This window comes from Halichondria panicea, chromosome 4, assembly GCF_963675165.1.
Source record: "Halichondria panicea chromosome 4, odHalPani1.1, whole genome shotgun sequence".
Taxonomy (NCBI): Eukaryota; Metazoa; Porifera; class Demospongiae; order Suberitida; family Halichondriidae; genus Halichondria; species Halichondria panicea.
In genome coordinates, this window is record NC_087380.1 from 4,639,114 (window position 1) to 4,666,962 (window position 27,849).

Below are 27,849 nucleotides of genomic sequence, written 5' to 3' on the forward strand. Positions count from 1 at the left end.
TATGACGTCAATATGGGCCAGGTTCTTTGGACGGCATAGCATAATTTGCCAGGGCCTAATTAGTTGGGCGGAGTCCAACCAACTGCTATCTTTGGCTGAGGTTAGGGGTCACGTGACTGCAGTTAGGTTAGAGGGGCCTGTTATTCAGCCGAGGATTTGAGCAGCAATTTGTCTGTGGCTCGCTCTGTACTTTAGCAGGTGGAACCATGGATGCGCATGTGACCAGAAGCCACCCCTACGAATGTGTGATTCGAAGTGAGGCCGCGGTTAGTGTATTTCCTCATTATATAACTAAACTACATTTAACTATGGTCATACAGATTGACTGTGATCTAGGCGAGGATATACTATCTTCCTGTCACGCTAGAGGTTAGGGGTCACGTGAGGGAGTACTGAGAGAGGGGCCCCTGCGATTGGCATTAAGCACGTAAGTGTTAGGGCCCAAAGGAGTAGAAATAGGTCCCCAAAACTAGGAAGCACTACTTCACAAATTGTTAACCTGAGCACTAATAATATAATAATGGAGACAGCCCTGTTGGGGGAAGGTGGGTATGCGTTTTAAGGTTGCCGTCACACACAGAGGTGGAATTATTTATCTACATAAAATAATTATCAAATCGTCATAACAATAATAGCGCGAAGTTATGTAGTGAGAGTACCGCACTGGGGGTAACCAGGTCAGTGGCAACTGCCTAGTGTGTGAGTACATTAAACTACATGAAACATTAAACTACATGAAATACATACCACAAGTATTTTAATGGGATGACATCACAAAAACATTGTTACATAACTACCAGATTGTAGTGAAGCACTGTGTTACAAGCAAACTCCAGTAACAACCATAAGTTTCTAGCTAATCAGATTTGAATGTTCTTACCTAATCTTTGTTACAGTGTTGTCTACATGTACATGATTGTCTAAGTAAGTACTAAACTAATTTGTGTGCCTCAGTGCGCATGCGCCAAAGCTCATAACTTGTTACTATGGAATGTATTGACTCAGCAAGTTTGGACTAGATTGAGATGGTGTGAACAGAAACCCTCATTCTGAATAGTCTCTGTGGTTGGTGGCTGCATATCCAGTGACTGCCTGAAGTGTAGCGGCGGTGGCAGTGGTGGTGGTTGACGCCGAGGGTGCTGAGGGACGTCGCTTGTGTGTTGACCATTACACGTCTTTACCAGATTGAATGCACATATTTAATGTACCTCCACATCAGGCTAGTAAGTAATCTAATAGACAAACAAATCACCCTGAGGTAAGTACGTTGTGAACTCAAGCGGCAACATAAGTAGACTAGTGCATATAATTTTGGCTAAGTTGCCAGCCCCCTGAATAGAGTAAGGTTATCCAAACGCACGGACTTTCTCCCGTGATATGCGCCTTCCACTGCTTTGGATGGACTTCGATTCTTCGATTCCTCAAATACACCGCCCAAAGCCTCTGAGATAAATTACCACCAACCAACATAGACCGTGTCATCTCCACCAGTGTACGATTTAGTCGCTCGGCTGTGCCATTTTGTTGAGGAGTCTTGGGAACGGTGAGTTCATGAGTGACTCCTTCTGCCTTCAAATACCTGCCGTGTACTCACCGACCTTCAACTTGCTTTCTCCACCATGGAAGGAGACAATTTGGATCACATCATCCTAAATTAAAATGAGACACCGAGACACCACCTTGTTGAAATGAGAAAAACTGAACATGCAATGATTATACTGCTCCTACGATGAAATGATACAGTGTGATACGTGCAACTTATCTCATTTTAGTATCTCCACTCAGTTGGAGAATATATATTAGTAAAACCAGTAGGTTTTACATAGGATTGGCAGTGGGTTTGCCCGTGTTTAGCAATATTTCAATTATTTTGACTCATGTTCAAACTGTTCTATCTCTGCAGGGAAAGGCCACATGGCTAGACAGATAGCCTTTTCTCTCTTTGTATCTCTCATTTCATAATCCATGAACATTTTAATGTATCATTTTATAAAATTAATGACCCAGGCCTTAACTACACAGAGTTCATAGTAAATGTGACTTTGCATTCAATTTATTTTTGTTAGCAGTTTTGTGTATCGATCTATTAATTAGGTGCTGAAAATTACTAGACTCTGATCTACCTTTGTCCACAACTGAAAAGTTACGGAACGTTAAGACGTGGTATGAATACATAGTGCAGTGCGAATAGCTCAATAGCTCGTTATCTTCAGTAGTATAATGATACGCATACGCATCCGGTATGAACATCTCTCCATAATCTCTCGATCCGCACTTTGGGGGTGGTTAAGCATGATACCAATACGTTTTTACGGAAGACCAACTGACAACAATTTCCGATTTGTTGTTGTTGGGTATGACGATCTGCCACTGCCTTTAGACATGCACACATTGTAGGAGGTAATTTTGTCTAAAGATACATCAGAAATCCCATACTGAACGATTTTTCTTCTGATTGTTCGAGTGGAAACATGGAAAAAACGTGCCAAATCTGACATGCCAAAATGTAATGCTTCTAGTTGAATGAAAATTTGCTGAGTTTGATAACTGTGATATAATAATTATTCTAGTTAAACTGACTAGAAAACCATTTGCAATGTGAAAAATTTGTGAAAAATTAAAAGCGTGGAAACAAGAAATCAGACGAGAGAGCATAACTCCAATCCGTTACAACATGTACTGGTAGTTTCCCCATGTTTTCCCAGTTTTTTACTGGTGGAGTGATGAGGTGCCTATATATTTATTTATTATCCATTTTGGAGTGTGCGGGCACATAATCATGATGTTCCTAATAGCACAGTCCATTTATGCGTACCGTACTGGTGACCTGCATGGACCTGCATGGAATGATGTGACTATGTGTTCATGACGTTGTAACGGATTGGAGTGCATTTCTTGTTTCCACACTTTTTTGTGGTTCCCCTGGCCAATCCTAGATCCGAAGTGCCTTGTCATTGTGAAATGGCTTTTTGCTATATCTTATACGTAGAAAGGATCAGACATCGTTGCCATGGTTACTGGCATATTGTGTGCGTTACCTGTGACCATTAATTTTAAACAACTCTTTTCAGAATGCAGCCTCCAATACACAATTTATTAATTTTCTCTATTTTTATCAATTAAGTTACTTTAATCATAGATAGTCTAGATAGTCTAGAACGAGGGATTGGAAACGGATCGCAATCGTCGGGCAGTCCAGGCTGCGCAGGAAGATAATAGTTCTTCACATCACCTTGGGATATATGGGATGGCAGCAGACAGCATATGAGACTTGAGAAGAGCTAGAGAGCAGTGATGAGGTATAAGTCCAAAATACCAGTCTACATTTGTACAAATTGTATAGCTTGCTTGTCCAATTTAATATTGTCCCTTTTAATTAATATTAATTAATACAGAAAAACACTCTACTGAGATCGAGAGAAGCCACTAAGCCTCTGTTTGTGAAGACGAAGGATTCAAGATATTTAGCAGTGCCAGCATCATGTAACTGCACTGACAAAGTTGTAGCTATGAATGGATGATTTACGAGGGAAATACAATTTAATAGCTTGATCACTTTAGCGTATTGTGTATTCACACTCTTGTTGATTCGATTCATAATGGTTGTTTGATCACACGTAAAAAAATAATTATGTGCATCAAATAGAAATGTAGTTAAACACTTCGAGAGGGTTCTAGCCGATTCGCTCACACTTGCGTCAGGGAGGATGAACAGGTCCCCTACCATGTCAATGAATGATTTGACTGCAAAGGGACGAGGGGATTACAATACACATTGTATTCAGTCCTTGTGGCATCACTACTAAGCTCCTTACGGCTAGATTTGCAGTCGTCCAGGTATTCATTCTCTAACCATGGGTAAGTAAACAAGACGGTAGTAACATAATAACGTATGACCAGTATATACATGTACGTACGTCAATTTGTAAATATACATGTATACATGTAGACTAAACATCACAGCTACTGCCAAAATAAAGCTTTGTTCAGTCAAATAAAGGTGCCCATTCCACAATATACAGTACTCACTAAATACCCAAGACAAACTATAAGCCAAAGAGAGTACGGAAAGTGAAAAGTGAACATAAATTCCGGTAAATTGATTTATCACATGTTGTGAACTTTCCTTAGTACTTAGCAGTACCAATTCAACACCATTCCAATTCAACAAAGTCAACATGGTATGTATAACAACGAAAGATATAGGTACAGAAAGTCATTCCCAGTTGAATATGCCGCGTTACCTTTGTCGAGAAAACCTTGTCTTTGGTATCTCTGAACGTGCGTAATTTAGCGCTTGTAGCTGCGTTAATCGAAGCCTGGACTGCCCGCTGGCCTTTGCGTATATTACACACAGTTGATAAGCCCACGTGATTCCGTTTCCAATCCCTTTCCTACTACACTATCTATGCTGTAATCTGAGCTAGAATGACCTCATACCAGATATCACCTTCTTTTGGTAGTAGTATCTAAAATGTTAGTTAAGGTCAGCCATTTTTGGTCACAGCTAACGGACACAACAAGATAGTTTATCAAATTAATGGTATTTATGTCCACAATACATTTTGGGTGAAAAAGGTATTATTGTGAAAAAGGTATTATTGAAATTATTATACAATAAATCTGATGTCTTTTTACAGGAATCAAATGATCGCCTGGACACCTGAACAGAACCAGAGTTCACACGGGTGCTCAAAAAAAAAGTCAACGGAAGCCTCACTGTAACCTATAGTGAAGCTATTGCTTAACAAACAGTTGGGTATGTAGTCACTGGGCTGTACTCATTCTTTGAAGGGACTTGTCTCATTAAGTGCTGACATTAAGTGCTGACATTTCCAACACATTTCCAACATCGAAAGAGGGTGACCTGGGAGTATACATTACCTCACGAACAACTTTATGACCAGCGTCTCAGATAAGTCCAATTCAGATAAGTCCCATCAGGTTTCTGTGGTGGTCTAATCTCAAGGTTAATCTCAAGGTAAGTTGTAAAAACCTGTAATAACAAACCTGGACAATTCTACAAACACCAAACACAAATATAGTAATAAGCACCAGCACCTGATGTATGTCTCTTGTACCATGAGCTTGGCATCCCATGCCATCCTCAAATGGAAAAGCTGAGTGAGTCCATAATGGGCCGTACATCTTTACGCAGGTGCATATTCATGGTAAATTGCTCAGATCCTAACTATTGTTATCCATGCGTGTCACGTACATGCGTGTCACGTACTTTTCTGTCAAATAAGTTGTCCTTTGTAATGCAGTCGTCTAATAGCAGTCGCTCTAATAGCAGTTGCATTGCATTGCAGGAGGAGCGAGGTGTCTACACTGGGATGCTACAGTCACAAATGCTACAGTCACAAAGCACCTTTCCAACTAGATCCTTTTTGAATATTCTGCTGATTGAGAAAGGTGCTGAGAGTCTCTCCTTAACTTTCTTGCCGATGTACCTGTAAGAAGTGTATAATAATACATGCTGAAAATTAATAATCATACCAATTTTTCTTGCTGTTTGAAGTTTCAAAACAGAGCGCATGTAATCAATTGGAAAGCTCTCAACAACGCAAATACAACGCAAATACAACGCAAATATACTGAATGTTTATAATAATTATTTTGATAAGTGTTTAGTCAGCACCTTTTTTGTGGTTTCAGCATGGTTTCAGCAAGACTTGCATGTCTCCTTGTGATAGGGAATGTGTACACCCTTGGTGTAACTTTCACCTGTTAAATTTAGCATCAGTATACTATTTATAATCAGCTGTTTGCCCTCATGGGTGCATGTATGACAGCATTGTATTGCACACAGTTTAAAAGGTTTGCTGGTAAATCAGCAACACAGGAGAGTAACCGACAGTGTTACACCTGCATGTATGAATGGATATAATTATAAAATCTTAATTGCTTTCACAAAACACTCATGATAACAATCTCTTTGGTTCCAATACAGTCACTGGGGGAGCTTTTTTTGTAGAGCACCAAAGTAGGTTAATTTATGCATGGCTGATATTACCTTGAGTGATGAAATGAATTGAACTTCGGAGCCTCGTCAAAGTTCATCGATAGGGATATGTTGTATTCACGTACCACTGAAGAATTTTTTGTACACTTCATCCACAGACGCATCCCTCCATGGGTTCTCGAGAAAAACAATGTTTAATCGCTCTACGCACAGTTACACAATTACAAACGGCAAATGTTGCATCTGTTGCTTCAAAAGCTTTGAGAGAGGTATACAAATCAAGACAGCATAGTGTCCTCCTGTACATGTACATGTTGGATTCGTACAGGAGGTGTTACCTTGTAAGCACTTTAAGCATGATGCACAGTAGCGATCGAAGCGATCGATTGTGCATTCTAAGTGAGCAACTTGGAGCAGGGTGTTGACAAAGCTTCCTAAAGCAATTGCAAAACTGTCATCTATGCTTTCATCATCGGTACATTTTCATGAACAACTGTCCTCATCAGAGTCAGCTACATTCAACAAAGAATTTTCAAGGTCGGGATTCGTTTGCTTGAGAACTCTCACCACTGTTCGGTGTTAGAGCAGAATTGGTCTGCCAATTTCTTCCTCCAGCGTTAAGAAAGTCAGATATGGCAGGCACGGTGTACAGTTTACTCAACTACGTATATCAACAGAGCTAGAGCTAGAGCTACTCAGGTAGGTTAAGGTAAGATCAGTGCCACATCATCAATGCATGTTTTCGCTCTAGGATCAGTATGATAACATCATTGCCATGGGTTACTGGCGCGTTACCTGTGACCATTTATTTTAAACATCAAATCAGGGGCTGCCAATCAGCTTCAAACAAAGCACTGCGATACTTTTATACAAATCCCATTGTCTCAGACAAATTTTCGTGGCTCTGTTGATTGAACGAAGTGTTGTGCATTAATTTATCAACGTACAATATCAAGACGGTGTAGATGATTGCGGCTTGTTCGCCATAGCAATGGCAACAGATCTTTGTGCCGGAATTAAGAGATCCATTTATTCGCAAACTCTTATGAGTTTTGAAACGAAAGAAGTTTCCAAAGAAGTTTCCAAGTAGAGAGCTATTGGAGAACATGCACTTAATGTTAAAACGTTTATTGTTTATGTAATGGTATGTATGTATTTATAGAACTTCTAGAACTCTCTATTTTGTTGGCTATAAATACTGCCATGTGCTTCTTTCTGTACAGTTCTTGATTATGACTCTAGTGAAGCTAGTGCTGATCCCCAACCGCTTCAACCTGTTCTGCCGATGCCAGACATGTCAAAACAAATGGTGTGTTGTAGGTGTGTCCCAATTCCCAACGATGTTCTCCAGGATGATGGATGTGCTGGATGTGTGCTGTCAATGTGTGCATACGATTCTCACTTTTGTATCTTGTCTTATGTTTAATCAAGATGATGCTGAGCTTAAAGTTCACTGGTGTATATTGAGTATAATTATAAATAGCATTTGACAGTTTATAATTACATCCTATAATTGTATTATGGTATCTTTCAGTGAGGTAATACTTGTTCACTCTACCTGGTGTTTCATTCTTCTTGACGGAACGAATCAATCAAGATCCTTTTGAGAAGTTATTTGGTATGCAGAGACAGCGGGGCCGAGTGAATGAAAATCCCAATGTGCAAGAATTTATTAACTCTATATGTGGAAGGGTCAGCACTGGGCTGGAAAACACTCCTCTCAACAAAAGAAAAGCATGCTCACTATTATTACTATTGCACGTATAATTATGTTTGTGTGCATGTATGTTATGGTTCTGTGATAATCAATTACTCTCTAAGCAACTTGTAATGGCTCCGTGGAGTATTGTATAAAGCATCATCATAGCAAATTAATACACTAATATCAATTGTATTAAGTTTCTAATTGTATTAAGTTTCTAACTTCTTTCTAAGTGCTTGCAGAAGTCGAAAGTTTTTCTTGTTAGATACTTGTTAGATACTTTGTACTGTTCCATAGATTTGGCAAATGAAAACCCGTGATACATATATCATATTCCTTGCTCTTCAACTTCAGTTGTCACCAGGAATTGCACGTCTTCGTTTTTGATAATAGTTTGGACCCTATTTCCATTCTCATTTGTTTATATTGTTTATACGTACTTCTCGCCAGCCAGCCCTTCCTCAGGGTAAGGGACTGGCAGAGTTGTGCCGTTACCTGAATCTGGTAATGACCAATCAGAGTGTAGTATCAGTAGTTTCTTTGTAGTACAATGCATGATAATAACAAAATAATGGATGAGTGCTAGTGCAAGATTAAGCGACCAAGCAGAGCTTATCAATCAAGCTCCAGTGCCAGTGATTTGCACCACTTGTTTTACATTGGAGAAAATCAAGGGCTAGACCAGTTCTCATAGTTTCTTGGTTTCTCTGCCACAAACTAAGCAAGGGGAGCTTATTAGACATTTGCAACCCACGCATGTCAGACCACATGATGATGTCATACATGATGTCATGCAACTCATAAAATTCCACCGGCACAACTCTTAGATAGGCCAGTCCCTTACCCCGAGGAAGGGCTGGCTGGCGAGAGAATGTTTTGATGCTCTTCTGTAGCAAACCCAGCAACATACCGAAGGGTTCTTCATAGGTAATTTCAGCAGAAGTAGTGGCTAGTTATGATGGCGGTTATGTGCTGAAACGGCCAGAATTGCAAAGTCAATCCACAAAGATCCACATTTTTTCTCTTTGCGGTTCCAGTAGGTACTAGTTACAAATTGTTCAGCAAAATCGATAGAACTCTCTGGAACTGGAATCTCATTTACCTAGCTCTCTCTTTTTGCTGACTAGCTCTTTTTGTTTGTTGATACAGATGCAATCATGACATTAGAGAGGTAGTCTCTTTATCGTTATATTAATATCCAGCAGCGGTACTTCCTAAGTTTCCACCTGTACGTGTTTCTTGGGGGATCATCATCACACTGAGCAATATTGTTGACTGCTGGAATGGCAAAGTTGGATTGACAAAACGTTGGCTGTGTTGTACATATACCGTACATCATATACAAGTCCTAAGTTTTTTCGTTCTTTTTTGACGGATATACTCCAGATATACTCAATTGATTTGCCAACCGTTAAGTATTGAGAAGAAAATACATTACTAAACCCACGTTGTACCCACAACTCTGCCTAGAACTACTCAGGTAGGTTAATTAATGTCATTGTGAAATTGCTGCATGTTTTTGCTCTTGGATAACATCGTTGCCATGGTTACTAACATGTTGTGTGCTCTATGTCTGCTTCTCAAACTCAAAGTGCTTGGAGATGAACAAACTCTTTAATTGGAGCAATGTTAGAAAGCGGAAAAAGACAACATCCAAGACCACTAGACCACTAGACCACTAAGTAAAAAGAAAGTAAAAGCTTCAGCAGTACAAGCTCTGCGTGTGTGCGTGTGCGCAGGTGCCCAAGTAATTTTTATAGTAATCACAATTATAATTATTATAATCACAATTATATATTAAATATAATAATATATCACTCATTAAGGCTCACTAAAGGAAGGCTCTGAGAATTCTTAACGCATTCTTAACGCATAACGTATAGTAGTCTGTTGGGTTTGTTTGTGATAGCCGATTAAATTAAACTTTTGTTGTTAAATAAAAGCTAAGAAGTTGAACTTGCAGCTACGTGGTTCGAGGTACCCTACGTATTTACAAACAATGGCAAAGGGTCACTACAATAGAAAGCTAGAATTGTGTCATGGTGACTATGACAAGTGCTAATGTAAACGAGGTTCCAACAGTGCCGCTCTTAAATAGAAGCCTCAATGAACTCTAGGCAACGATCGTGAGGTGTAAAAATTCGCGTTGCGGATGGGAGAAACGGATGGGAGAAACTTGGTAGGTGTGGTTTCCTGGAAAATATTAATAGCGAAATTCATCGTGAAAATTCCGTCTGATATTTGATGTGGGATGACCCCCTCCCACTAGGTGAAATCCATACGGTATATATTTTTGGTACTTTTTTTTAATGCAGTACACTTCAGTCAACAAAAGGAAAAATCGACATACACTTTCTGTATTCAAAAAACCATTATTACTATACACAGGTGATAGTTGTGATGTGTCACACTTGCTCAAGTGTTGAGCTTCTGTAAGTATCCTCCTATGGGTTTTCGTGATGACCCCCCTCCCACTAGGTGAAATCCATACGGTATATATTTTTGGTACTTTTTTTTAATGCAGTACACTTCAGTCAACAAAGGAAAAATGACATACATGATGTTCATTGACTTTCTGTATTCAAAAAACCATTATTACTATACACAGCACAGGGCCAGAAGTGGTAGTTTACAGCTTGTAAACTATGTTTGTACTTGCGAGTGTACATCATAGTTTACAATGTTGTTGAATTTTAGTTCATCTACAATAGTTTCCTTCATAGTTTACAAAGAAAGTTGATAGTGTACAATGTTGTATACTTCTGTAAATGACCTGTTTTGTTATAACGAATGACCTCGAATGACCTCGTTGCTATGTATACAGATAGTTTATATTGAAGAAGTTCAGAAAGTTGTTGAGGTGTTAGGTTGCTTGGAACCAGTCTATTCCGTTATAAATAATTACACATGTAACAATTAATTTTACTGCTATAACTTAAATAAAAAAAAGTGCATGAGGTACTACCTCAAATATAATAATTATTTATGAACCAGGGGCGTACACAGGGTGGTGCTTAGGGTGCTCCAGCACCCCCATCCAGACTCCAGCACCCTATCCAGACTCAGAGAAGCTCAAGTAGATAGTTTAACCATCACTGGCTGGCTAGAAGGAAGATACACTTAACTGCAGCTATATACCAGTTAGATCTGGCCTAAAAAACTTCGATTGTTACTAGGATGTCCATGGGAACTAGTAAAGAAATTAGTCCCTTTTAAGTTATTTTCAATGCGAAAGGTTGCGAAAGGTGAATGTACGTACTTGTAGGTTATCGTACATAGTGTATGCACTCGAAAGACTCCTGCCAGCAGTACCACAGTGAAGAAGTTCACTTTCTGTACGATGTTGCTTGTACTCTTCACCGCCATCTTAAGGTTGGTTACCAACACTATCTACTTCTTTTGCTCGTTTCATTCATATGGACACAAACTTGACTGTCAGGTGTGTATATAGTACACAATTCCATAGTTTCAGTATAATCCCAGAAACCTGAATGGCTTTGCACTGACGGACGGAGAGGTTGTGGTCATACCTCAGAAGATTTTGCAGGATGACAAAAGAGATGCGCCGAATCGACTCTTTTGCATTATGCACAACGGCATCTAGCACCATGTCTTGTAATCATACTTATAATTATAGCCATGAAAGTTTAACAAGACTCAAAGAGTGAGCTGGAAAAACTAATGAACAACTCAACTCACTTGGTATTAGTAAAACCAGTAGGTTTTACATAGGATTGGCAGTCCGTGTTTAGCAATATTTCAATTATTTTGACTCTATCTCTGCAGGGAAAGGCCACATCAAGGCCTTTTCTCTCTTTGTATCTCTCATTTCATAATCCATGAACATTTTAATGAATGAATATTGTCATTTTAAAAATTGCACTATTTCAAAGTTTCACCGCTCTTTGTCTGACTGACTAAGTGAGTAAGTAAGTAAGTTTCTTGCCCTCCAAGTACAGCCATCTCCAGGACATTCTGCACAGGGTTTCCAAACGACTACAACCTGGATTACAAAGCGCTTGCTTCCAGTCTCTATTATTTCTCTTACCTAGACAATTCCGCCATCTTTAATGACTCAGCAATTGCGTTGTGGCAATTGATAGGCGTGGCTAATAAACCGTGCGCCTAAAATCAGCAGTGCAGAGCCTGAGGTGTTGCTTTTCTTCACACTGTTCAGCTCTAGCTCCCTTTCTCTGACAGGCATGCTATATGCATTATGCACTGGCTAGATATCATGCTCTTAAAATGGCTGTCATTTAATACTGATTCACAAATTCAACATATCAAGCAATATTACTCATTACTAGTCCAGCTAGAAGACATCGGATTAGTCCTGTCTTCTCTTCTTGAACTTCTGTACTGCCTCTTGACGTTCCACTTATGCATGTCATGATACGTAAACTGTACTGAAGGGAATCCAACTAGAAAAACATTTGCAATGTGAAAAATTGGCAAGGGGAACCACAAAAAAGCGTGGAAACAAGAAATCAGACGAGAGCATAACTCCAATCCGCTACGTCATGAACATGTACAATGCATAGTATATAGACTGTGTTCCAGATCCATTTACCAGCTTCCATCCACCACAGCACCAGTACGGTCCGTGCATGTTATTCGTGCATGTTACTACGCATGGATGGACTGTGTGTACCTGTGACTGCATGTATTAGGAACATCAATTCAGTATAAATCATCATGATTATATGCATGTATAATAAATATACAGGGATTGCATGGTCATCACTCCACCAGAAAATTGCGTGGCATAATTATTGGCTGGGAAAACATGGAAAACTACCAGTATACATGTGATTGACGTTGTAACGGATTGGCTCTCGTCTGATTTCTTGTTTCCACGCTTTTTTGTGGTTCCCCTGGCCAATCCTAGCAATTTTTCACATTGCAAATGTTTTTCTAGTTGGATGATTATGTGGTGGTGTACTCATCTGTTACCTATAGTGAAGTTTACGTACCAAGAAGAATGTGAGCCATCACATTGTCAACGTAAGTGTAGTAGTGATTTATGATTTGAGTGACATGTACATACATTTAGAAGTGCAAGAAAGTAATTGGGAAGTGAAATACTTCACTACTCTGCAAATGTACTACACTGCTCGGTAATTGGTGGTTATAATATGCATGAATAATTATTATTATGTGTTTTTTTGTAGTGCTTCCAATCGCATTCAAGCCGGAAGTCAGCGACTAATCAGGTGGGGACTAATCACCTGAATGCGAGGTTTTATAAAAATTAATGTTATAATGTTTCAGAATTGACGCTGAGTCATTGATATTGATTACGATGTATTTAGGGACTACGAGAGGCTAACCGGTGATATTGAAACATGTGCAAGAGAACGTTGGTTTCTTTTAAACCTAAAAGCCAAGTTTGCAGGTACGATACAATTTCACCTAATCTCAGATGGTCAATACATGTCCTCTCGTCTGTCTAGAGGTATCAACCAGGAAACATTTAATACTATCCCTGGTGGAAGGAACATCACATGGGTAGAAGTCTATCCAGTTCGACTTTCCATCAAAACACATCGACAGTGATTCCTAGAAACATAAGGCTTGCAGCATCATCATCTTGCTGATGAAGATATAAACGTTCTTCGTACTGAAATGCGAGCCACCTTCAACTTTTTTCTGGATGATTGGAAGCATCTATCATCTGTTGTCACTGAGTTGAAATCAAAACCGTCCACAAAATATTAGCCTGCCTCAAGTGTGAAAGTTTACTTTTGGAAATGAAAGCCCTGAGCTGCCAGTTGATTCGTTTAATATGTCGGATGTCGGATGTGTCTCTTCCAATACCCCCACATGCTGATGAACTTAGCATTGAAGATGTTAATATGTTCTTTATAGCAACGTCAAGATGAGCCATTAATAACGATAAGTCTATGTGTATAATTGAATGTCTCATTATTCTGCATTTATATACATGTGCTTATTCAGCTGCACATCAGGTGAAGCAGAGAGGCTTCTTGCACCGGGATAAGACAAGACTGAGAAAAGTTTTAGAATATGACATTGTATCATTCCTAATAATAATTATATGACATATGCACCCACTCACTCAATATCAGAGAATGAGTGGGTGCCCTCAGCTATGAACTCTTGGTGCATGCAGTTCCTTGATGTGCTGCGCTGCATGTTCCAACCACAGCTATATATATATATATAGTGCATATCATGCATATTATTATGAGTCGAAGTTGTAGACACACGTACACACACATGCATGCGTACGTCTTTTCATTGTGCATGCGTACGTCTTTGTCATTGTAAAATGATTGTATGTACCACATCAGTATAGGATGTTCAGAATTATAGATCCTTGAACACACAGAATTCAGATCATAACAATAATTTTTGGTATCACAACATCACAACATCACTTCATTAGAAATCAGGTTGCAAATGTAGGTTGCAAATGTTACATACACTAATCATAAATTCGGAGGTAAACTATGTTTTACGAGTCAATTTACGAGTCAATTTTAGAGGCCATGCAACCTTTGGCTAAGTCTTCATCGGTCCCTCTCACTTGCTCACAGTCACTCGAATAAAGCCGTCAGGGATGTCATGGCAGTGCACCCTACTCGTTACACCAGTGCCGACTGGTGCGTACGACTGTTGCGTACGACTCGGAGAGAAGTTGAACAGTCGCACCAAAAATACAGTTTGATGTTGTCTCTGATAATGCAACGTCATCCTCAGCCCCTTTTTTTGACAAAGTTGTGTACCCTTGTGTGCTAGACTGTCGTACACGTGTAGGAGTGTTCAGTCTCAGTGTACAATGGCTTTAGAGGCACACCTGGAATAAAAAGCACTACCGTAAGAGTATGGAACAAGAAAGAGTCTTTTCTTATTAATTGCAATGACATTGTGTACATTATTTTACATGTAAGTATACAATGTAAATCACATACCAACAAGCTATTGTAAACAGCTTCCAGACTTAGATTTGAAGGATGGGTCAGAGATATCCCAGGAGGCATGCAGGCTTTGTATGGTACCCTTGCTTGTGAATCTCCAACAGCAAGAGCTAAAAAGCTGACAGACATACTTGTACATGTACTACTCTAATGTCACAGTACATAATTATGTATACTACACACATGTAGTTACTTCTACCGGATACCGGGTTTGATAACTCACAATATTTAGCACTAAGCTGCTGCTGAACCAACACCAGATGGCTCAGGAGGTACGGGTGTGACACCTGACATAAGGAACATAATGTTGTACCATTATCATAATTATAATGATCAAATTTTAGCATACCGGGTTTAGTGAACGATGTGGGGATGTGCGGATTAGATTCCAAGTACTCTCGCCCACTTTGGAACCTTCCACATAGTTTTCTTTTCTTGTCATTGCACACAATGTACGGACACCAAATTTTTCTGACACTGCATTGCGATAAAAATGTACATGCATGCGGCACGCGGCACACGACACACACACGCACACAAAAAAGTGGACTTTGCTATTATAATTATACTAAGAATAACAAGTTGTTTTGAGTGTATGTACAGCTCAACACCTATGTACAGCTCAACACCCTTTGTGTTTCATGTCACTTGTCATGGTGGGTGCTTGGTCCAGGAGCAGATGACTCGGTGGGAATCTGTTGTTCATACCTTCCATTTCACAGAAGCAGCACGATTCTCTTCTCTTCTCTCCTCTCCCAGATCAGAGATTGCCGTACCTTTCGTCACATTGAAATTCCAATGTTTCCTTTCACAGGAAAAAAGTCATGCTTTTTGAAGCCACGTGTACGCATAGGGGGCTTTCCAAACACGCTCAGAACACGCTCAGAAGCAAATAATCAGCCACCTGAGGTGTGGTGGTGAGGTACGTACGTGAAGTCAGGATGGACTGTCACAGCAACTGTCATGTGTAGACGCATACATCTTACTTGTGCCATCTGCCCATGCTTAACACACATCCCACCCACATTCAATACAGTTCATTAAACAGAAGGCACAAGCGTTTCAAACGTGTCATTTAGTGCAAAAATTGAAAAGAGGTGTGGTCAAGATTGAAGAAGTTTCCTGTGTAATGGTAGTGACTTTAATGGTAGTGACTTTACTTCATTTTTGTGCTCTATGTCACATGTCATTTATTTTTGTGTAGACACAATAAACATGCATTTGTCTGATATACTATCACAAATGCGCATGCTTCAATCAAAACTGTTGGAACTGGGCCAGCCTGTGTTGTCAGACATCTTTATTGGTGAACTACTGATACTTGACATCCTGTCAATTGCACGTGAGCAACTCGCAATTGATGACGTTTGTGTATAATAATGCAACGCACAGAAGTCAATCAACTTGACCTATTTAGACGATTTTTGTGAAGAGATCGTCTCCTATCGGGCAGCTCTAGAACGTTGAACGCGAACAACTAGCTAGAATTGTACCACAACCCTAAAAAAAACATTTACTAGGAGATTACAAGATTACTACAATACTTATCACGTGTGAGTCATAGTACTTTGTGCACATGCAGTGTTTGTTTTGTGTAGAAGTATGACTATGGCGTTATTTGGACACTGTCACAGGAACACTAACCAACTGCGTGTAAACGCAAAATGTAAGGCAATGAGGTAAAAGACAGAAGACAGATCGTAGTGAGACTGTAATAAGCAAAAACATAGTACCGTGAGACCTCGATTGTGTGTGGAGGGAAGTGTGTGTGTGTGTGTGTGGAGTGTGTGTGTGTGTGTGGAGGGATGGGAGTATGTGTGTGGTGTGTGTGCGACCCTCCAAATATGCGACCTCAGCGACAATATATTTTTTTGAGCCTTTAAGCGGCCTAGTCTGTAGAGCTTCCAATTAGATGCGACCCAATTAGATGCGACCCGACCCGTGACACCAGGACTTAACATAATTTTCAACCTCCAAATGAAAAAGTGTGGCTTAAAATCTATGCTTTAAATCGAGGTATTGCGGTGTTTACAGGTCCAAATACAAACCTTGATCTCATTCTCTTCCTTTTGTAGGGTACGAGCTAGCTCTGGTAAGTAGTATAGTATAGCTAGAATATATCAGTAGTAAGCTAAAATAGAATTAGCAGTGAGCTTGTAAATTTCATAGATCGTTCACCGGCTGAGCCCTCTGATGTCAAGAGCACTAGCTTAGTCAACCATATGATAGGAATTTTTTTGGATTTTATCTCACCGCTGGTCGGGCATTTAAAAAATGATAAAAACAGGTGGGCGCAATAACCGTGGTTGCTATGGCAACACATGTTGCACCATTTTATTCCTTGTTGTATGGGCATTCTATTATGGGCATTCTATTGGTATATGGTTGCGGCATTTTATTGCTCCCGATAGAGAATTTACAGACATTTCTAGGGGTTAAATTTCAGAAATGCAAACTCCGTTTTCCATAGTACTTCGCTCCAGCCCTTTTTTGAGAGGTGACAAGGCACCGTGCACATCTGCACTGGTGGATGGCTCTTCTTCGAAATCTGTCACAATCCTGGGCCTTTTTCTCGCCATCTGCACCCGCACCATCGAATCAGCAACACCAACAGCAACCGCAATCGAATCAGCAACAGCAACAACAGTACAATCAAACAGCAATCAGCAACAGCAACAGCAACCAGTATCTGCAAACAGTTCTTTTCACATAAACCACAAAAACCAGCAGTATGCACTACTCGCTTCACACGGTATTACCCGTGTACTGTATTACCCGCGTACTGTCGGGTCTAGGCATAATAGGATGACATCATCCATCTAGCAATTTCCATGGCTACTATAGGCCAAATCCAGTGAATATACTATAGCCAGCAGAAAAGCTAAGGTAGAAGAAGAGCTGTTGAAAGCGTTCGAGGGGGGTATAAAGATAGACTCCCTAAAATTCAGGAGCTAGCTCGTGCCCTCCAAAAGGAGATCAAGGTTTGTATTTGGACCTTTCGCTAGCGTCTATAGGTCTATGTCATGCATGTCCTCAGTCCCAGACAGTTCATCAGCGTCTGGCATAAAGCTGGTTACTATCCCTTCTCCTTCATAGGCACCAGAGGAGACATCGCCATGAGGAGACATCGCCATTGCTGTCCTCATCGTGCAGTAAGATGCTAATCAGTAAGATGCTAATGAAATTTTAACATAGCAACGTGGCTTGGAAAATTCTAGACTAAATTGCACGTGATTCTACAGCTCTTCCTCTATACTGCGTAGTTCGAGCTACTTCCTAAGTAACGCAGAATTAGAATTTCGCAAAAAAAGTCACTTATTGCGGGCCACAATCGTGGCCCGTGACAGTTAAAGGGTTAAGGGGTTAAGGGAAATATTGAGTTGAAGTGTGCGAAAAGAGAAGATGAGCTTGAGATCGTAATGAAATCAAATACGGTATTCGTCATGTGAAAGACAAGTGTGTATTTGATACTGTATCGGTGAAAGTGTTGTTCTCAGTGATGGTAGTGTTATGATTTTTGCTGATTGAAACGAAACTACAATTGGGGAGACACTTCAAGTTTTATGATAAAAGAATTCAATGGGATGCAAGCTATCACTGAGCTGTGAAGGTGGATGTGTACGTTTTGGAGAACTGAACGATGCGATAGTGAACAGGAGTAGTTGAATTTTCAACAATGTAATGGGCCTGATGGTGCTAGTGATTGTGGCCGCTGTAGAACCATGTGGCTGTTTGCACGACTCATGTTGGTAAATGTTGGTAAGATTTAGCACAAATCTACTCTGCATTCCGTGACCACTGCATTCAAGATTAATGGTGAGATTAATGGTGAAGAAAAAAGCGTGGAAAAGATTATCGAAACATCTGTTGATGTATACTCTGATTTGAACTGAACTGATTTTGACATTCATTTGACATTAGATCTAAATTGACCTTAACCCTTTAACCGTCAGATTCTTAATTAACAGTGAAGTGAAATGTCTGTAAATTCTCTATTGGGTTTCCAGAGCAATAAAATGCCTAGCAACCATATACCAATAGAATGCCCATACAACAAGGAATAAAATGGTGCAACATGTGAGTTATTACGCTCCACCGTTTTTATCATTCGGCCAGCGGTGAGCCAAAAATTTTTTTTATGGATCAGCCTATCATAATTATGGTATAAAGTAAGCTTGATTTTCACATCATAATATGAAGTGCTAAGATATATCAATTTGAAGTACAATACGTACATGTATACTATATCGGTATGTATACTATATCGGTGAACGATCTATAGCTCACATAAAGACTGTTCATTACTGCTAATTATTTTAGCTATACTATACTTACACTACTGATATTCTAGCTATACTATACTACTTGCCAGAGTCACACAGTGAGCCCTCTCCTGGTCTTTCACCGTCCTGGTCCATAGTGCTAGCGTCTAGGTCCATGTCATGCATGTCCTCAGTCCCAGACAGTTCATCAGCGTCTGGCATAAAGCTGGTAGCCTTTGGGAGGTATCCTACTATCCCGCAATATAATATCTACAAATACAAGTACAATAATATTATAGTAACACATTATTGTGCATACTGTTGGTCATACTGTTGGAAATCTGCAGTGTAAGTAGGAAGCCGTGCATAAGTATGGGAGGCATTAAATAATAGTATTTAAATAATAGTATAAGATACTTACAAGAGTGCACAACTTACAAGAGTGTACAACTTTTGCACACTGTACAAAGGTAAAACGCGTGAGATGGTGGTCATCTTGCTCAGTGGGGTAGTGAGTGGGGTAGTGACACCCAGGCAGTGACACCCAGGCAGCAACAACAAAAAAGTTTAAGGTCTGAGTTTCTGAGCTTCTTTGCATATCATGATCTCGCATGGAGAACACGATAATTATAATTATAGTGATAGACTAACTTATAGTGATAGACTAACAGACATTCAGGACACAATTTACTTAAGGCTTACTGAACGATATTCTACAGACGTAGCTAAGGGAATGGAGCAGAGAACTGCATCGTGATCCGAGTAGTACACCGAACACGCTCTGGTGCTAGGCTATTGCGGTCTAGTGGTGCACTAAGTTGAGAATAACCGTGACGAAAGCATTAATACTTCTTGTGAATTAGTGTTAGTTAGAATGTCCTAGGACAATAGATACATTAAAGCTTTTTAGATGCTGCAACAGGGGATGCATGTAGCCTAATAAATCCCTAATAAATCGATACACTTTGGAGATCGGTACACAAGACCATTAGGTAGTTGAAGCAGAGCACAAGTTGAAGCAGAGCACATAGCATTTCTATTGCAACACATAAGAGTTCAGTATTTCTATATTTTCAGGCAAACTAATCACTTAAACATTTGTGACAGTGCCAATGAAAACGGACCTTAACGTAAATTAATTATCATAGCTACTTTCTAAACGGGCCTTCTGCTAAATCCTTCTTCTGTCGTCACCTATATTGGGTATAAATAATATTATTATGGCATTATAATTATTAAACATCACAGTGACACACGTGTACCTGCTCTTTATTGAGACCTATTTAACACAGGCGTAGGACAAAGGAAAATTAATAGTAGACAGATATAAATAGTTACCAGTCCTTCAATCTGCTCAAGTGTGTCCAAGGAAAAGCCATGCAGGAAAAGCCATGCAGGGACGGAACAACAGCATGTGGCCTGCTTTGCGCATGCCTATAGGTACTGCTGCTTTGCGCATGCCCATAGTAACACCATGCTTCAAATTATTTGCGCGCCGGTAGTGCAACTGTAATTGCTATATATTGCAAATTTCAAACAATACTTCACAGCCAGACCTTACAAAAAAATTTTCATTTCATGTTCTTCAAACAGATTAGTCTAGGGATCACAAATACCGCAGTTGGCAGCCAGTGCGCTATAAATGTGCTGAGTCGGCGCTATTCAGCCTAAGAGCCTAAGAGAGGATCCGGAGGAGCACCTACACGGAGGAGCACCTACGCGCCAGACTCCTCATCAGACTCCTCATCTCCGTAGATCTAGAGAAACCTTAGTTGAGATTTTTAAATCAGAGCGCATGTTTCATTTATTCCGGGCTGAAATTCTTTCATTCAATTCACACATTTCAAAATATATACAGTGGCACTGAGTTGTCATGCATCAAGTCATGTGGGAGCTACCTATTGAGTTTCGGTCGTTTGACTGACAGCTTTGTGTTCCTCCGGTGTACCTTTGAGCTGCTAGCGTATCCGAAAGAAAAGAAATGAGTGCACCGTAATATTCCATCAAAATCATCAATACCATATTGCTTTTAGCGATTGGGCTGTGATTGGGCTGTATTATGTAACAACCCAACTTATGCTTTCGTGCATACGATCCTATTGGATTAGGCAATTATTTGTAAGGCGTCCTTGTTCAATCTGAAAAGACTTCCATCACAATAATCGTCAATAATCGTGGATCACTAGGTCGATTAAAGTTAAGTTCTTGCTGAGCAGCACAATGATTTGATTCTTTTAACAGTTTTGTTTGATTTTTAAACGCCCACTAACTACTTCCTGTATAGCTTCTGCAGTGCTGAGCTGGCAAGCCCTTTTACATTGAAGCCATTGTAAGCGCCTCCTCTGCATTCTGCAATGCATGCGCTATTAGTGCTACACGAAGTAAGAGCTGGTTTTTGTCCCAGAGAGTGTTTGTCAACTATCAGCTGGTACATACAGTATAGCAATAGTAAAAACAGTTTAGTGAAAGAAAGTAACTAAAAAAAATAGTTGAAATTCTGGGGTAACCATTTACAAAATATTCGTGGTTCAGCGATCAATGTTGGGGTGATGTACAGCTTGGGGTGTGAAAGAAGTCAGACAGCTCATGAAACTGTTGACACATGATCCTAACTTCCTTCCTAACTTCCATAACCATAACAATGTATATTATTTCCTTTCAGTGACCCATGGAGGCCCGCCTGAGAAGTGCGTACAGATTGTGGATTGTGGTGCTACAACATCGTGGTCTTACGGCTATGGCGTGGTCCAAAATAAATGCTGTCACGAAATGAAATTGCGACCCTCTAAATGACATGCACCTCTTCTGTCTTCATTATGTGTACACATAAATAGGGCCCTGGGTTTTGGAAGATGCCACGCTATTCATGCCCTTCGTATGCGCCAGTTGAGTGAGTATTCTGATTAGAGAAATTTCTGTTCTTTATCACAATCGTTCAATAAGATAATATAATTATGGAGTAGACGTAGAGTTAGGAAAAAGAAGAGCCTGTATCGGGAAGTCGCGTGAGGGTAGAAGGGTGGTAGAAGGTAGCGTGGGCATACTGAGCTAGAGATGTTGGACTGCTCAATAAAACTTTGCCTGCAGCAAGTACTATAGCTTAGCTAGATGATCTACTAGCTAGATTGTGTGTTTATGTTTAGACTATTGTTTAGACTATTCTTGTGTCTTTCTATAGTAACTTTGTTCATAAATTTAATGCTCACATATAAATTATACTCACATATAGTTGTTTGTCAGTTTGTATTATTGTGTATGTGATTGATCCTGATGATCGCATTAAGCATGATGAAAATTGCAGTGGCAGAATCCCAGGAATCGTACTCTGGCACTCTGGCATTGTTGTTAAAAACGATCGATGACAAACCTTCCACGATAATGGTCCCTGTGCCGTGATAAAAAGTATTCCCCATCCCTATCTAACCCATTGAGGTTAAAATTATCAGCAGAGCCTCTCACGTGAAGTTGGGTAAGGCAGCTAATATAGTCTGGTGAAGATTTTGAAGTTCCTTCAGATTTAGCTAGGAAGACAGCGGACTGCTGAGAGTGATGCTGAGTGATGCTAACATAAAAAAAATTTAATGGAAAATTTTTCGATTTTTGAAGATCGATTTCTAATAATCGATTTGATTTACACGTGGACAAATTCGATTATTGATATCTGCTAATGGTAAACGAAATTCGATTTTTGCTAATCGATTTATCGATTTATTTTTTTTTTGTATCACTTCGATTTTTGCTAATTGAAAATCGATTATGAAAATCGATTTTAAAAAATTGAATTTTTTTTTTGTGATTCTTATGTGAGAATCCGTGTCCACACACACTACACAGCTGTCACAGACAGTTCTGGAGCGTCTTATTGATGCGACACCTCCCTCAACATCAACAACTGCCTCAACAAGTGCTCCATCAACAACTCTAATAAAGGATTGTAAATTAAAATTGCATTGACATAATCAACCATTCATGTAGCTTGCTGACGACATGTTAAAGCGTATGAAGGCAGGAACACGAACACGTATGCTGACCGTATTCGAGACGGAAAAAGAAAAGCAAAATCTGAAGTCCACAAACTATTTAATTACCCCACTCAAGAAAAACGCAAGAGGCCTGTCGTGCATTGAAAAGGATGATCTTTTAAAGGCTGAAGGCTGGATTAGGAGAGAAAGAAATAATATTTGAAGATGTCAATATTTGAAGATGTCATAAAGACAAGTGTGATCAGTTCCCCCAGTTGATAGATGCTGGCAGCTGTGCAAATGCAAGCCAAACACAAGATGTCTAGAAGTTCTCTCCCACTGAGGGTAGGGACTGCTATATTCGTCCTCTACAATCAATCTTTGAAACAAAATTTAATAGTCAATTTTTGTGTGCATAATTATGCAGATCTAGCATGAAGGAGGGTATTTACAACCTCTACTGCCTGGGCCTCAGACAGCAGGTTTTCCTGCCGCTGGAGCCTGAAGGTAGAATCTGTCATACTTTCTCCAACTAACTTTCTCCAATTAATTCTATTTCCCATTACAGTCTTCTGTCTGTGTTGAATCTAATGACTAATTACTTCTGTATTGTTTGTTTAGTTTTCCGTATGAGTTTGTTTCTTCTGACTTGACGGCTGAGCTTAGAGCGTGTGCCATAACTATTAAAAGTAGTTTCGTACATCGGCTGGGGAAGGCGTTGGTTTTCTGCTGGCCAGATGTGTCCATTCTGATTAAATAGGTGTCCTTTTGGCGCCATTTCCTAGGGTAAGCAAAAGGACCTAAACCTATCGTCGTACATGATTTTTTAGCTCAGCATTATCCGTTGACTATCGAGAGTAGTTGCAGTTGCTATGTGATACGACTTTAATTATTATTATCTTTCAAGATTCACAGTTTGATTTAGTATGATTCCAACACATGTAATAATTATAATTGTGTACGTCTTATAGCGTGTATTACATAGTTTGTAACATTCATTATGTGATATGGTATGATAATGAATACTTTACTTCACTCACAGTTGTCTTCACCTGCATACTTTAGGCTCATTTTATAATAATTGCCACCTTATATACGTGGGCTGGGCAGCACAGCAATAATTCAGCCACACCCCTCTATTAGGCTAAGATTGTTTCAAGCTATTCTTACCGATAATCTAAAGTGACCCAGGTTTTGAAAGCTACACACTCCAAGGGACCTGAAGCGGGCGGGCGGCTTTTCTCATTTGTATAATTATGTGACAGGCTTTTCCCAGACATTTGGAGCAGGAGCAGACTAAAATTTCGTTGATTAATGATTAATGTACCAAGTGATAGAGCAGAGCATTGCCTAGCATTGCCTACATAACTTAGTGTTCTATCTAGTTTCATACCCGAGTTATGCGCGTTAGAAAGATTGGCGCTTCGATGGAAAGAGTTGGATTTTACTTTTAAAATCTCAACTGTAGGCACAAATTTAGCTGTACTCAATACCAAATTCTGCCCAGAGCCTGTAGCTTGTCTATGCGTTACTTAGATCACCTCTGGAGCTTGTATTATTAAAAGTGTACTGGAGTAGTAGATGAGTTGTCGCGGTTTCGTTGGTGTATATACTATACGTGTACACGGTTGTGTATTCAATTGGTACGTCTAACTACAGTGACAGTGCTATTCAGCAGTTTATAGGGTTATTAACCCTTTCCCTTTCCCCGTTTTAATTAAAACAAGAAAATACAGAATAAATAACAATTTTCTTTAAAAATTTGTATGCCATGAACCATACACTTGTAACTATTTCCTACAGGTAGCCCAGACCCCAGAGGTATCTTGACACCATCTTCGTTACCTAGCAACTGACCACCCCCACTAATTAGCAATTGTTTACAAGCATTCACAACTATGTACACAAATAATATTGTATGAAGGCACGGAGTGCTAAAGACACACGCCCTTTTCCCGGGAAATGTTTTCTTCACCTACACACAGGTTTACAAGTTCAATGGTGGCGCTCATGATGTCCACTGCTGTACTAACTACACTGTTGTACTAACTAGCCTAAATACAGTGCTATCAAGACTAAAGATGCTACCAGATCCAAGAGATATTTTCTAGCTTGAGGTAGCTTTTTATCTAGCTATGATCCTAGTCACACAGTCGGATGGCCAAGGACCGTTTTAATTAAAAACAGGAAGCAATTCCTGACAGCGTCTTGCTCTTGCTTCCGTTTTTTATCCTTAAACAGACCTAGCTTCTTTACTGCTAATGCTGCGAGGTTCTAACCTGTCCTAAACTCTTTTCTTGGAGTAGAGTAGTACTAGTACTAGTTAACGCACTGTTTCTTCCTACAATCTTGCCTGATTCTATGCTACTGATTCTCTAACAGAAGTCAACTTGTTAGGTCTGTCGGCACTAAAGCAATATGGAAACTTTTCAGGGTTACTCATAGCCTCAAAATTAGTGTCAGACATTATGTACAATGGCCTTTGGTTTTCACCCGGTGCTAGGCACACTATCTCAGCAAACGCTTCAGGGTTTTCAATGGACATCATACTAGCTGTAGGACCACCTGTAATGTGTCTGGTTTGCTCATCTCCTTCATCAAATGTTTTATCATCTATTTCAAATTCAGGAGATACAGTATCATCATCATCACAACTAGTAGCAGTACCGGTAGATACAGTATCATCATCACAACTAGTAGTATCATCAACAGTACTGGTAGATATACATGTACCCTGTGCGAAGTATGAGATGAACCTGCAGATGACCCCAAGCTGATAGTAGGCTCACTTAGCTTGGTTATCACATCAAGGCCTACGAAGTGCCATTGTAGTATAAGTCCAATGTTAACTTCAAATAAAGTAGACCCATTTTGAGGCTTAACTGTAAGAATATTACATCTTTTTCATTCGCAGCTTGATGGTAACAGAGAAGATGTCAGCTATTGCTGCTATACATAGGTTATCTCCCCAGGCACCGTGTCTAAGCCTTTCAAGATATCTAGTCCACCTGGCTAGTAACTGCAAATCAGGATCAGCCATACTATCAATGCAAGCATCCTCAATAGTGGGAGCCTCTGTATCATTGTCATACTGTATCATTGTCATATGGGTTACTAGAGGGTATGGGTTACTAGAGGGCAGCTAAAAAGTTGCTGAAATGGTCACCATGGTTTTCCATGTAAGAGGCTACCATCTGTCTCAGGTTTCAGGGGCACTAATACTGCACACAGTCTTGGTATTTAGCACTGACCAGAATAAACAGTTGCCATCTCCTGGCACATTATGAATAGTCAAATTACAGCCAGAGGCAAAACTCTCTAAATATTTAGAAGCATCCCATATACAGGGAGTTAACCCAAACAAATTACTATATTGGTGGGCACTATGGGATTTTAAATCTGTGGTGGCCACTCTATCTCCAGGCAAGGAGGTGCTAACACCCTTCAAAGAGCTTTTATCTGGGAAAGTACTAACACCACAAAGGTCGCTAGAAAGGTCACCAGAAGAATCACTAACTGTATTTTTCATCATCCAACTCTTCTGAATGTTTGGACCAGTCAGAATTAATCTTAATGCTAGCATAATTGGGGTGGTTTGCTTTAAGCCAGTCTAGGGCACTGAAAATCTTTTCTGGAGTAACGTATTCGTACATATAGTGGCCTTTGTATTCTAATTTTCTTTTGAATTTTAGTGGGACAAGCTGACTTTGATCAGGTAACCCAGGCAATGTTTGAACAACACTGTCAAGGTTTATAGGAACATTTACAGCGGGACCATGGATACACCTTTGTTTACCAGATGGAAGGGCAACCATTTTCATAAAAGCCACCCTAAGACATAGCAATCTTGTCTCTAGTTTGTTCAAACAGGCAAGCTCAGGGGGTACAGAAGCTAATGACAAATTGTTTGCTATGGACTGTATAGGCATGGATCCTTTAGACAGGGTACGATCACACGTAAGACATATCCAGTATTTACCGTTAAAACTGGCATACAAAGTAGTATCACCTACTACTGTATTTAACAAGGACGTTTTTGCCTTTGTGTACTTATTCTTAGAAAACGATATAACGATATCACATTTTGTCTATACATAAGTCTATGACAAGATACACACACAAAATCGGGTCCTCGTTTAGTTTTATTGAGAAATAACTGGATAGCGTTATCTATAGACACATTTGAGCGTCTAAAAGCTGTGCGTTCAGATTCAAGCTTTAAACGCTTTAGAGTTGTCTCGGGCGATTCTAAGGCACGATTTTTGATAGCGCGTTCACAATCAAGCTTCCTACGTTTCCGAGTTGTCTCGGGTGATTTGATGCTTCGGTTTGTGATAGCACGGTCATGCTCAAGCTTTCTACGCTTCACAGGTGATTCTAAGGAGCGGTTTCTGTTGGCACGATCGTTGTCCAGCTTTCTACGCTCCCGAGTTTTTTCTAGAGGTTCATAGCTTCGATTTTTGGTAGCACGGTCACACTCCTGTTTAAGTCGATTTTGAGCTTTGCTTGATGTTTCTAAAGCTCTATATGCAGTTGTAGACTCACAAGCCACTCCCTTTTCTCTGATTGGACGGGGGCGGGAGAAAAGGGACTGGTGACTCTGGGCTACAGCTTGTTAAATATTAATGTCACGTGCAAATTATCCAATTTATTCTGATGCGTCAAAAGCTAAAGACACACAGAAGACAAGTATACAGATCTATCTAGCCAGCCTTTTGATTTTATAGATCCTTGTACCAGTGTCTGTTGTGCCACAACTTGTGGATTAGCATGGAACAGCTGATGAACGTAGAAATCTTGGCAGTCCTTCTTTGAACCGAGGAGTGGCAGCGATTTAAGACAGCTTGTACGAGTCTGACTACTCTCAATTCAACTGCTGCCGTCTGCCATTATCTGTCTTGTATTGTACAGGTTATTAAAAGCTTAGGCAACCAATGACTTTCGGCTGCCAGTTCTCATCACGTAAAACTAAAACAAGCTAATCTCTGCTGGTGTCTTAGATGACTATATCCTAGCT

The 27,849-nt window shown here is 39.9% G+C and overlaps 2 long non-coding RNA genes across 3 annotated transcripts; one reads left to right on the forward strand and one right to left on the reverse strand.

Annotated features, from left to right (window-relative positions):
• Positions 1-12,781: 12,781 nt before the first annotated feature.
• LOC135335575 (uncharacterized) lies at positions 12,782-14,056 on the forward strand. The gene is made up of 3 exons (XR_010394541.1): positions 12,782-12,880; positions 12,980-13,062; positions 13,121-14,056. It is a non-coding gene; the product is annotated as an uncharacterized LOC135335575 (long non-coding RNA).
• Positions 14,057-14,089: 33 nt separating this feature from the next.
• Positions 14,090-26,834, reverse strand: LOC135335573 (uncharacterized). 2 transcript variants are annotated; one of them, XR_010394538.1, is made up of 5 exons: positions 15,317-26,834; positions 14,958-15,085; positions 14,832-14,895; positions 14,603-14,726; positions 14,090-14,487 (listed from the first exon to the last, which is right to left on the reverse strand). It is a non-coding gene; the product is annotated as an uncharacterized LOC135335573 (long non-coding RNA). The 2 variants fall into 2 exon arrangements; XR_010394537.1 differs by having other exon boundaries at positions 14,099-14,487; positions 14,958-26,834.
• Between the last annotated feature and the right edge of the window lie 1,015 nt (positions 26,835-27,849).